The following is a 10,222-nucleotide window of genomic DNA, read 5'->3' on the forward strand; positions in this document are numbered from 1 at the left end:
GATCCCATTGTGACCTCATCTGACCCTACTAACCTTCCAAAGACATATCTCTAACTACCACCACACTGGGGGCTTAGGGCTTCAACATATGAATTTGGGGGGACATAAACATTCATTCCATCTCGGGGCTAAAGGACATGATGTTTGTATCTTACTCCAAGTAGTTCCAACCACGTATACATTTAAAGAAAGCATGCTAAAGTAGCCGTATGTTAACACTGTGTCGGTATGTATTGAATTATTCTTTCAACTCTTCTGTATGTTTTTAGTAAAAAGTTGGGGGGTAGAAAGTGGGTCCTTGGAAATGACCTGTGTTCAAATCTGAAGTTCCTAACAGTATGAGCTTGGTTAAATAACTTAACCTCTCCGAATCTGTTTCTGTATCTTAAAAATGGGAAAACACGGTTGCTAAGAAAATGTGCACCAGGCACATTGTTTGCCCATAAGTTCTCAAATACCAGGGCCATTGTAAGTGATTTTTCCTCTGTGGGTCTCACATCCTCCTCAGATCCCAACCACACTTATTGACTGTTTATTATGTACCAGGCTCTGAGCTAGAGAGGGGCTTTCCTAAGCTTTGAGCTTGCAGTTCTCATCCACCTTCTATAAAGAGAGATTACAAGCCACGCAAAGTGCCTGGCCTGACGGCTCAAGCTATTCAATGGCAGGGCTGAGAGTTGAGAGCAAAGCTTTCAATTCCAAGTCCAGTGCTTGCAAGGTGACATAACATGGTAGACTGTGGATAGGAATATCTATGTGTAAGGTTTTGGGGTTTTTTAAAGATTTTTATTTATTCATGAGAGACAGAGAGAAAGAGAGAGAGGCAGAGGGAGAAACAGGCTCCCCCCTGCTGAGCAGGGAGCCTGATGCGGGACTCGATCCCAGGACCCTGGGATCACAACCTGAGCCAAAGGCAGATGCTTAACCATCTGAGCCACTCAGGCGCCCTATGTGTAAGGTTTAAAGAAGATTCTGTGAAAGCCCTTTGGGACCTAGGGAGGCCCACACCAATGTGGAGGCCTGTAGGAGCCCTGGCCCAGGAGTGGGTCTCCAATACTTCTCTGCCTCCAGCTTCGACATGACGTGGCTCTCTAGGCTTCGTTTCCCACCATGCTTATGATGCCCACAGAGATGTATTTGCTTCCAGTTTACCCTTGGGGAAACACAAGTGTTCTGAACTATGACTCACCTCCCAAGAGTCTTGACATCTCTGTAGTTGTCACAATCCCCATGGGCCTCAGTTTCTTCCTAAATTACACGAGAATCATTCCTACTTCTGGGGTCAAGAGAGACAACCTGAATATCAGGTATTCTCTGGGCAACTGGCTTTTTCTGCTCTGGGTCCTCCAAACCCAAACGTGGCCATCCAAAGCTTGTTTGTTCATGTCACTTGAGGAATCTTTGAAATAGAGTTTACAGACTTCTAGAGAGGCCGCTACTAGAAATGTAGAAAAATTTGATTGCCTATTAAAAGATACTATCCACAGAGTAAAGGGGCAACCCATGAAATGGGAGAAAATATTTGCAAATCACATACCCGGATAAGCGGTTAATATCTAGAATGTAGAAAAAAGTCCTAAAAGTCAACAACAAAACAACCCAATTTTTAAAATGTACAAAGGACTTGAATAGACATTTCTCCAAAGAAGATCTACAGATGGTCAACAAGCACATGAGAAAATGCTCCACATCACTGGTCATTAGGGAAATGTAAATCAAAACCACGATAGGGGTGCCTGGGTGGCTCAGTCGGTTAAGCGTCTGCCTTCGGCTCAGGTCATGATCCGGGGGTCCTGGGGTCGAGCCCTGCATCGGCTCCCTGTTCAGAGGGGAGTCTGCTTCTCTCTCTCCCTCTGCCCCTCCCCCCTGCTTGTGCTCGCTGTCTCTCTCTCAAATGAATAAATAAAATCTTTAAAAAAAAATAGTATGGAGTTTCGTCAAAAAAATTAAAAATAGAATTACCATGTGCTGTATTGACTCCCCTTCTGGGTAGTAGATGTTAGCTATCTACCAGAAGAATTGAAAGTAGGATCTCAAAGACATAGTCGTACACCCATGTTCATAGCAGCATGATTCACAGTAGCCAAAAGGTAGAAGTAGTTCAAGTGTCCATTGACGAATGAATAAACAAAATGTGGTGTAGACATCCACTGAAGGGTTGTTTAGCCTTAAATACAAGGAAATTCTGACCTGTTAAGTGAAATAAGCCAGTCACAAAAGGACCAGTACTATATGATTCCACTTTGAGGTACCTAGAGTTGTCAGATTCATAACCACAGAAAGTAGATCAGAGGTTACCAGGGGCCAAGAGGGAGGGAGCGGGGAGAAGCTTTGTTTCATGAGTACAGAATTTCTCTTTGGGATGATGAGAAAGTTCCAGAGATGGGTGGTGGTGATGGTTGCCCAACATTGTGAATGTACTTAATGCCACTGAATTGTATATTTTAAAGTGGCCGAAGGGGTAAATTTTAGATTTTGTATATTTTACTTCAATAAAAAGAAGTCATTATATATGATAGCATAAAATAATTTGCCCCCCCCATGGAATAATTATAAGTCACGGGGAGGAAAGGTACAGCACGGGGAATATAGTCCATAGTATCGTAATAGTGTTGTATGGTGATGGATGGTAACTAGTGGTGAGCACAGAACAACGGATAGACTTGCCAAATCACCACGTTGTACACCTGAAATTAATGTAGTATTGTGTGTCAATTATGCTTCAATTAAAAATTAACTAAAATGGGGCACCTGGGTGGCTCAGATGGTTAAGCGTCTGCCTTCGGCTCAGGTCATGATCCCAGGGTCCTGGGATCGAGTCCCGCATCGGGCTCCCTGCTCCTTGGGAGCCTGCTTCTCCCTCTGCCTCTCTCTCTCTCTCTCTCTCTCTTTCTGTCATGAATGGATGAATAAAATCTTTTAAAAAAAATTAACTAAAATGGGGCGCCTGGGTGATTCCATCGGTTAAGCGTCTGCCTTCGGCACAGGTCATGATCTCAGGGTCCTGGGATCGAGCCCCAAGTCAGACTCTCTGCTCAGCAGGGAGGAGTTTGCTTCTCCTTCTCCCTCCCCTGCCCCCCCCATGCTCTCTCTCTCCCTCTCAAATAAATAAAATCTTTAAAAATAAACTTGTCCCTCACAAAATCCAAACCTTTCAACCACTTTCCCTTACCACGACTTCCTATTTATTTGCTGCTTTCCCTGGGCAGCAAACAACTCTCCAAGCTACCTATACTTGCTGTCTGCGTTCTCATCCCTTCTCTTCTGAACCTGCTCTGATCCCAATTTGCCACTACCATTCCCCGAAAGCTGCTCTCATCAGGGTCAGAAAAGTGACCTTCACATACCTGTGCCCCATGGTCAACCCTCAATGCCACGGACATAGCTGGTCCCTCCTCCAGAAGGCACCGTCATCACGTGACTTGAGGGACACCCGTTTGCTGGCTCGCCTCTGGCCTCGTTGGCTGTCCCTTCCGTCTCCAGTCTTCCTCTTGTGCATGAGCTTTTTGTGTTGGAGGGTCCCTCCCCTTTTGGGGAGCTCTTGGCATCTCATGGTTTTAAGCACCACATCCAGATGCTGACAGCTCTCACAGTTTTAACTCCAGTCCAGACCTTACCCTGAGTTTCTGATCCACACGCATCCATCACCAGTTGGAAGCCTAATGCATGTTTATTTAGACTTACCTCATCCAAAGCCGAACCCCAGCTCTTGCACCCCAGAATGACCCGTTGGTCACCCAGTTGATCTCCGTGTCCCCTCAGGCACCCAGTGAGGCCACCTTTCCCCTCTTGCAGTTGGGTGTGGCCACTGAACAGGTAGAAGAAATGGAAGACCCTTCTAGATCCGGCCCATGGAAGCCTGTCATTTGATCCTCTGCCCACCCAGGACAATTGCAGAAGGCACGGGTCAAAGATGGCACAGCCTTGGGGCACCTGGGTGGCTCAGTTGGTTAGGCTTCTGACTCTTGATTTTGGCTCAGGTCATGATCTCAGGGTCCTGGGATCGAGCCCTACGTCGGGCTCCGCGCTGCGGAGTCTGCTTCAGATTCTTTCCCTCTCCCTTTCCCTCTGCCCCTCCCCTCACTTGCTTGAACTCTCTCTCTCTCTCTCAAAGAAAAAAATAAAAAGATGGCACAGCCTCTGCTGGGCGCGACCCTGATGAGTGGTGGAGCAGAACCCACACCCCAACTTGTGCCAAGTGGACTTGTTGTGAATGAGTAACAAATGTCCATTAGGTCAAGCCACTGGGAGTTCAGGGTGTCCCTTTCTAGCAGCTGGAATACAAATACATAACTGTTGTGTTTTCTTAGATCCGTCCCTTTGGCGCTTCTCTCAACACAGGGCCAAGTATATTAACTATGTATTTTCTTATTTTATTCCTGATGCTCTGGCATTTGTGGCCTTGCTGACTGAGGACACACTGTCTCTCCCAGGGCCAGCCACTTCTTTTTTTTTTTTTTCCTTTAAAGATTTATTTATTTATTTTAGACGAAGAGGAGGGGCAGAGGAAGGGGGAGAGAGAGAGTCTCAAGCACAGGCCACACTGAGTCCAACGCCCCGTTCGTAAGATCCTGAGATCATGACCTGAGCCGAAATCAAGAGTCCAGTGCTTAACCCACTGAGCCACCCAGGCACCCCAGGGCCGGCCAATTCTTTTTTTTTTTTTTTAAAGATTATTTATTTATTTATTTAATTGACAGAGAGAGGGAGAGACAGCGAGAGAGGGAACACAAGCAGGGGGAGTGGGAAAGGGAGAAGCAGGCTTCCCGCCGAGCAGGGAGCCCGATGCGGGGCTCGATCCCAGGACCCTGGGATCATGACCTGAGCCGAAGGCAGTCGCTTAACCCACTGAGCCACCCAGGCGCCCCAGGGCCAGCCAATTCTTAAAGATAACAAAGAGCTCCCCATTTCCCAGTATGCGTTCATATGCAAACAACCCATACAGAGCCCCGGGCCTCCAGCCAACTCCTTATCAATGGCTCACACACCAAGCCAATATCCCTCTCCCTGATTACCCCAGGGCCAGGTAGCAGACAGCTAGCGACCGCCTCAGGCCCCAAAGACCACTGGAATTATTTAGCCAATCCTAAATTCTTTGCCAGGTCCTGACTAGCCATTCCCTCGGAAACCCCAACAAAGACTCTTGGCCTTGGCTTCCCTTCCCTCCTCCTGCCTCCTAGCCCAAACCTGGTGCTCCCCATGTGGCCCCGTGTAACCTGGCATGCCTTTTCCTCCTGGGAAATACAAGTAATAAAAGCCTTTCAATGGCATTGGCCTTTCTCTTGTCACTCAGTCACCTCTGTAGATTGAAATCCCACAGAGGGGGGCGCCTGGGTGGCTCCGTCGGTTAAGCGGCTGCCTTCGGCTCAGGTCATGATCCTGGGGTCCTGGGATCGAGCCCCACATCAGGGTCCTTGCTCAGTGGGGAGCCTGCTTCTCCCTCTGCCTGCTCTGCCTGCCACTCCCCCTGCTTGTGCTCTCTCTCGAACAAATAAATAAAGAAAGAAAACCCCACAGAGAGAGGTGCCTGGCTGGTTCAGGCGGAAGGGCTATGCGACTCTTGATTTCGGGGTCGCAAGTCCGAGCCCCACGTTGGGTGTAGAGATTACTAAAATAACTAAAACTTGAATAAAATGCAAAATAATAAAATTCCTCAGGGAAGAAATGATAAGGTGACTTCTTTTTTTTTTTTTTAAGATTTTATTTATTTGACAGAGAGAGACACAGCAAGAGAGGGAACACAAGCAGGGGGAGAGGGAGAGGGAGAAGCAGGCTTCCCGCCGAGCAGGGAACCTGATGCGGGGCTCCATCCCAGGACCCTGGGATCATGACCTGAGCCGAAGGCAGACGCTTAACCATCTGAGCCACCCAGGCGCCCAAATAAGGTGACTTCTGACTACACGGTGGCCACTCCATGCTTTGCAACACCTTGGAGTCACCCTGAACTGCTGTCTTGCTGTTACCATCAGCAAATCCTTTTGGCTCTACCGTCACAACCTACGCAGACGAAGACCTCTCCTCACTTCCCTGCTTTGGCACCACGGCCTCTCCCAGGGCTGCAGTGGCCTCTGCACCGCCGTTTCTGCTTGCACGCCTGCCCCTTCGGTCTGCCCGCCAGCCAGCAAAATCCTTTAAAACCGAAACCAGGTCATGTCCCTCCTCGGCTCCCAACCTCCAGCGACTCCTAAGAAAAAAAAGCCAGAATCCTTATCACGACGATGATCCACGAGGTCCCACAGGGGCTGACGCTCCTACACAGCCCCCACCCCTCCATGGCCATGCCCTTGTCACCTCTGTCCTCACCTCCTCTGGCTCAGCTCCTTGTTGTTTCTCTAGCACAGCTGGCTCACTCCCTGGGGACCCCTGCCCCCCAGGGAATGCTCATCCTCACGCATCTGCTTGGCTCACACTGGCCCCCTCCCAGGTCTTTGCTCAAATGTTACCTGCTCAATGGGGGCCAACCTGCCCATCTTTTAAACAACTGCAATCCACCACTTCCCCTGGCTGGCACTCCCAGTGCCGCCCCCCCCCCCCCCCGACCAAGGCTCAGCTTTTTCTTTTCTGTAAGGCTTATCATTTAATACCACATCTGACATTACGTGAGCTCTTTCTTATGCTGTTATGTATCCCTCCCCTCAAGAACGCAGGCCGTTCTTGGGATCTGTTGTGCAAGGATGCATCCCAGGCGCACAGAATGGTGGTTGGCACACAGCGAGGGCTCCGAAGTGTTTGCCCATGAATGAAGGCCCTGATGAAGGTAAGCCCTGACCTCCTAAGAAATGATACCATCGCCCCTTCTCCTTATTTTCTCAGAGCCTGAGCTTCTAGGTGGAGTGACATTTTCACTGGCTCTGCCGCACACAACAGGCTAGCATTTCCTATTCTTTTTTTTTTTAAATTTTTTAAAGATTTTATTCATTTATTTGAGAGAGCATGAGGAGGGGGAGGGTCAGAGGGAGAAGCAGACTCCCCGCTAGAGCCCGAGTGGGACTCGATCCTGGGACCCCGGGATCATGATCTGAGCAGAAGGCAGACGCTTCACTGACTGAGCCCCCCAGGCGCCCCTGGCATTTGCTATTCTGACGTCGTGACGCTAAACACTTTGTGTTGCCTCCACCCAGTAGGGACCATGCTCAGTAAACCCACACCTCGAGCCGGAAAGCCCTTCTCTCATTTCTGTGGGAAACCCAATCCTCCCTGCACACCGGAATCACCTGAGAACTTCAAGGCACTCGGCAGGTTGTGAGAGAACAGGTCTGGGGTGCTGCTGGGCAAAAGGACTGTAAGTGAATTGGGGGATTCTAAGGTGCAACCGGGGTTGAGAAGCAGCGCTCCAAGTCAGTGCCAGTTGGAGAAAGCGTGGAGAGAGGGGGCTATTCAATGAGCAAAAAGGGAGAGGAAAACGAGTACCAATGCTGCGAATGATGAGGCCAGGTGAAGAATCAGAAGGACCAAAAAAAAAAAAAAAAAGAAAAAAGAAAAGAAAAAGAAACGCAAAAATGAACTTGAATTTCAGCCTATGCTTCTCTACAAATGAAAATCCTTCCAAGTTTCGCTTGCTGTGCGCAAGTAGGGAGTTTCGATCTTTATAGATGTTTGGAAGAAAAACCTAGAAGAAAAAGCTGCTCAATTGCAATCCAATCTTCAGACACTTCTCTGTGTCACAGCCAGCTGCCTATTTCAGTCCTGGGCCATTTTAACGCTTTCCTCCTCGGGTGCAGTTGAGATTGATGCAGGCAGCGTTGATATTTCTAATTTCCCCTTTGTCCTGTCCTGCTGTGGGTTTCACGCTTCACACGGTCCACGCACTTTCCACCGTTCCAACGGATGGCTTAAAAGAAAAGCCAACTAAGGTTTCAACGTGGGGCTCTAACACTGAGATAAGAAAGAGGGTTTTGCCAGCTTTGGGGATCAGAATGCCAATTTCCACTCTATTGCAGTTCCTCGAGGCCCGGGAGTGTAGCGCGTTTCTGCATTGCCCCAACTTGGAATGGCACAGTGCACACGGCGTTTCTGCATTGCCCCAACTTAGAATGGCACAGTGCACACGGCAAGCCTCGGCAAATATTCCGTACTATTATTATCCGGCAAGAATGACGTGTGACATGTGTGGGGTGTTTCTACAGTTTCAAAAGTGCTTCCAGGAGCACCTCCCAGAACTCTCTGACCTACGTAGATTGTTCCTTCCGCCCTCCAGGCTCAGAGGGTTTGGCTGGTACATGGGAAGTCCCATGAGGACTTAAAGGGAGATCTGGGAGCGAGAACCCAGGCGTCCCACAGCTTTCTCCCCCTGCAAAACCACCAGTAAGTGGTGTCTTCAGTTGTATCAGTTCGGCCTTGTGAACAGCCTATTCCTTTCCTGACACACCTCGGGAGAAAGGAGTTTATTAGCACTGTTGCTCAAACAACGGGAGATCGGATGATACTTTATACACACGCTGGAACTTGGCCCCGACATGGATGTAAGTTCCCTTAGCATTTCCAACTCGCTCATCATTAAACCTTTTCAACACTGTAAACATTTTCTCAAAAATTCACAGGGCATTTCCAGCCGTGTTCCTTCCCTGCCTAGGGAGGTGGTTCAGAAACCTAACACGGTTAACAAGAGAACCAAGGTCCTGCCTGGCACACCAGTCAGGGTCCTGTGTCAAAATCAAAGTCAGGCTTTAACGGGCTGGGCTAGGGCCCTCGGCCACAGGGTGCAGAGAAGTCAAGGGCCTGAACTTGGCTGCAGGAGGCCGCTGGTGCAGCTGCTGGGGAGCCCGAGAGCTTTGGGGCTCGGGCATTTCCTCCGAGGACCGGTCCCCCCGTCCACATTGCCTGTGCCGGCACCCGACTGAGTAGCAGTGAACAGAGTTTTGTTTGTGAATTTTCTGTGTGGGAAGTAAAAGTATGGATCCTGAACACATGCAAAACAAAACAAAACACAAAAGCTTCCACATTTTTAAAGAAATCCAGAAATTTACAAAATGGAGCTCAAACGTCAGTGTGGAGAGGTGGATAGCACTGGAATGAGAAGGAATAAGGACATGGGGGGGCGTCTCTTCTAACAGAACAGTTTTGATTTAGAAATAGGACAAAGTCACTGCTTAAATACCTTTATTATTTTTTTAAAAATTATTTGGACATCGATAGCTCTGCAAAATACTTCTCCCATCCCAAACCCTCAAACCTTTTCCACATGTCCTCCCTAAAAGAACAAAATAGTCATACTTTGTGCCCATTCAAATCTAATTTTTAAAAACATGTAAGATTCAAAATCAAATATTTTTCCTTTCCCAGAACTTGTTAGTAATTTTAAACCACAATGCAATATACTTAATGGCATTTTTTTTTAAATTAGCTTATCAGACTATTTTATGAGAAAAAAAACAACACCCCTCAATTCAAGGCCTTAGAATATAAATTCCCTGTTTCTGAAAGCAAAAGACATTGAAAAGCCCCTTTGCTCCCCCGGAGTTTGTGATTTCCACATTGCCAACAGAACCAGCACACAGAGGGGACTTTCTACTTCATATTAGGCATTGCTTACTTTTGGACTGCAGCTGAAATGCTGTATAGTTTGAAAGGATGGGCGGGATCGTTCCAGCAAAGAAGAGAGACAAGGCTGGAAGCGCAGAATGGAAGCTTTCTGAGCAAAGAAGGGCTGGATCCCTAAGATCCCACCTCACGGCAGGTTGGTTTGGAGTGGAGGAAGACGGTAGAAAATCTGCAACCCGCACTGATTTCTTACCGGTGAATACAAGCGTCAACCAAAACTATTGCACATAGTACCAGAGGCACGTAAACCACTGAGGAGGGTCAGGAAAGGATCATCACAGATGGGGGATGAAAGAAAAGGGTTGATGTTGATTGTTTGGGAATTACTAAGAGGAGGTGGGCAGAATAATGCCTTTCCCTGTCCTCAGCCGGGCAGATTTTTATGCAAACAAATCTTCATCACAGATGCACCCGAAAGATCTAGCAAAGGTATCACTTCTTCATTTTCCCCAATATAACTGGTACACTTCATTACCTCGCTAAAAAAAAAAAAAAAAAAAAAAGGAAGGAAGAAATCCTACAATAGAACCTGGCCCATCTGGCTAGCTGAACAGCAGCAATGTTTGCAAATGTCCTTTCCTGCCCGCTCGACTCACCGACTGACCTCCAGAGCCACATGGACGGGGTCCTGATGAGCTCCAGGGGGGTGAGCTTGCCCCTTGGGTTCCGAGTGTGGCCACTA

This window comes from Zalophus californianus, chromosome 16 (genome assembly GCF_009762305.2).
Source record: "Zalophus californianus isolate mZalCal1 chromosome 16, mZalCal1.pri.v2, whole genome shotgun sequence".
NCBI lineage: Eukaryota > Metazoa > Chordata > Mammalia > Carnivora > Otariidae > Zalophus > Zalophus californianus.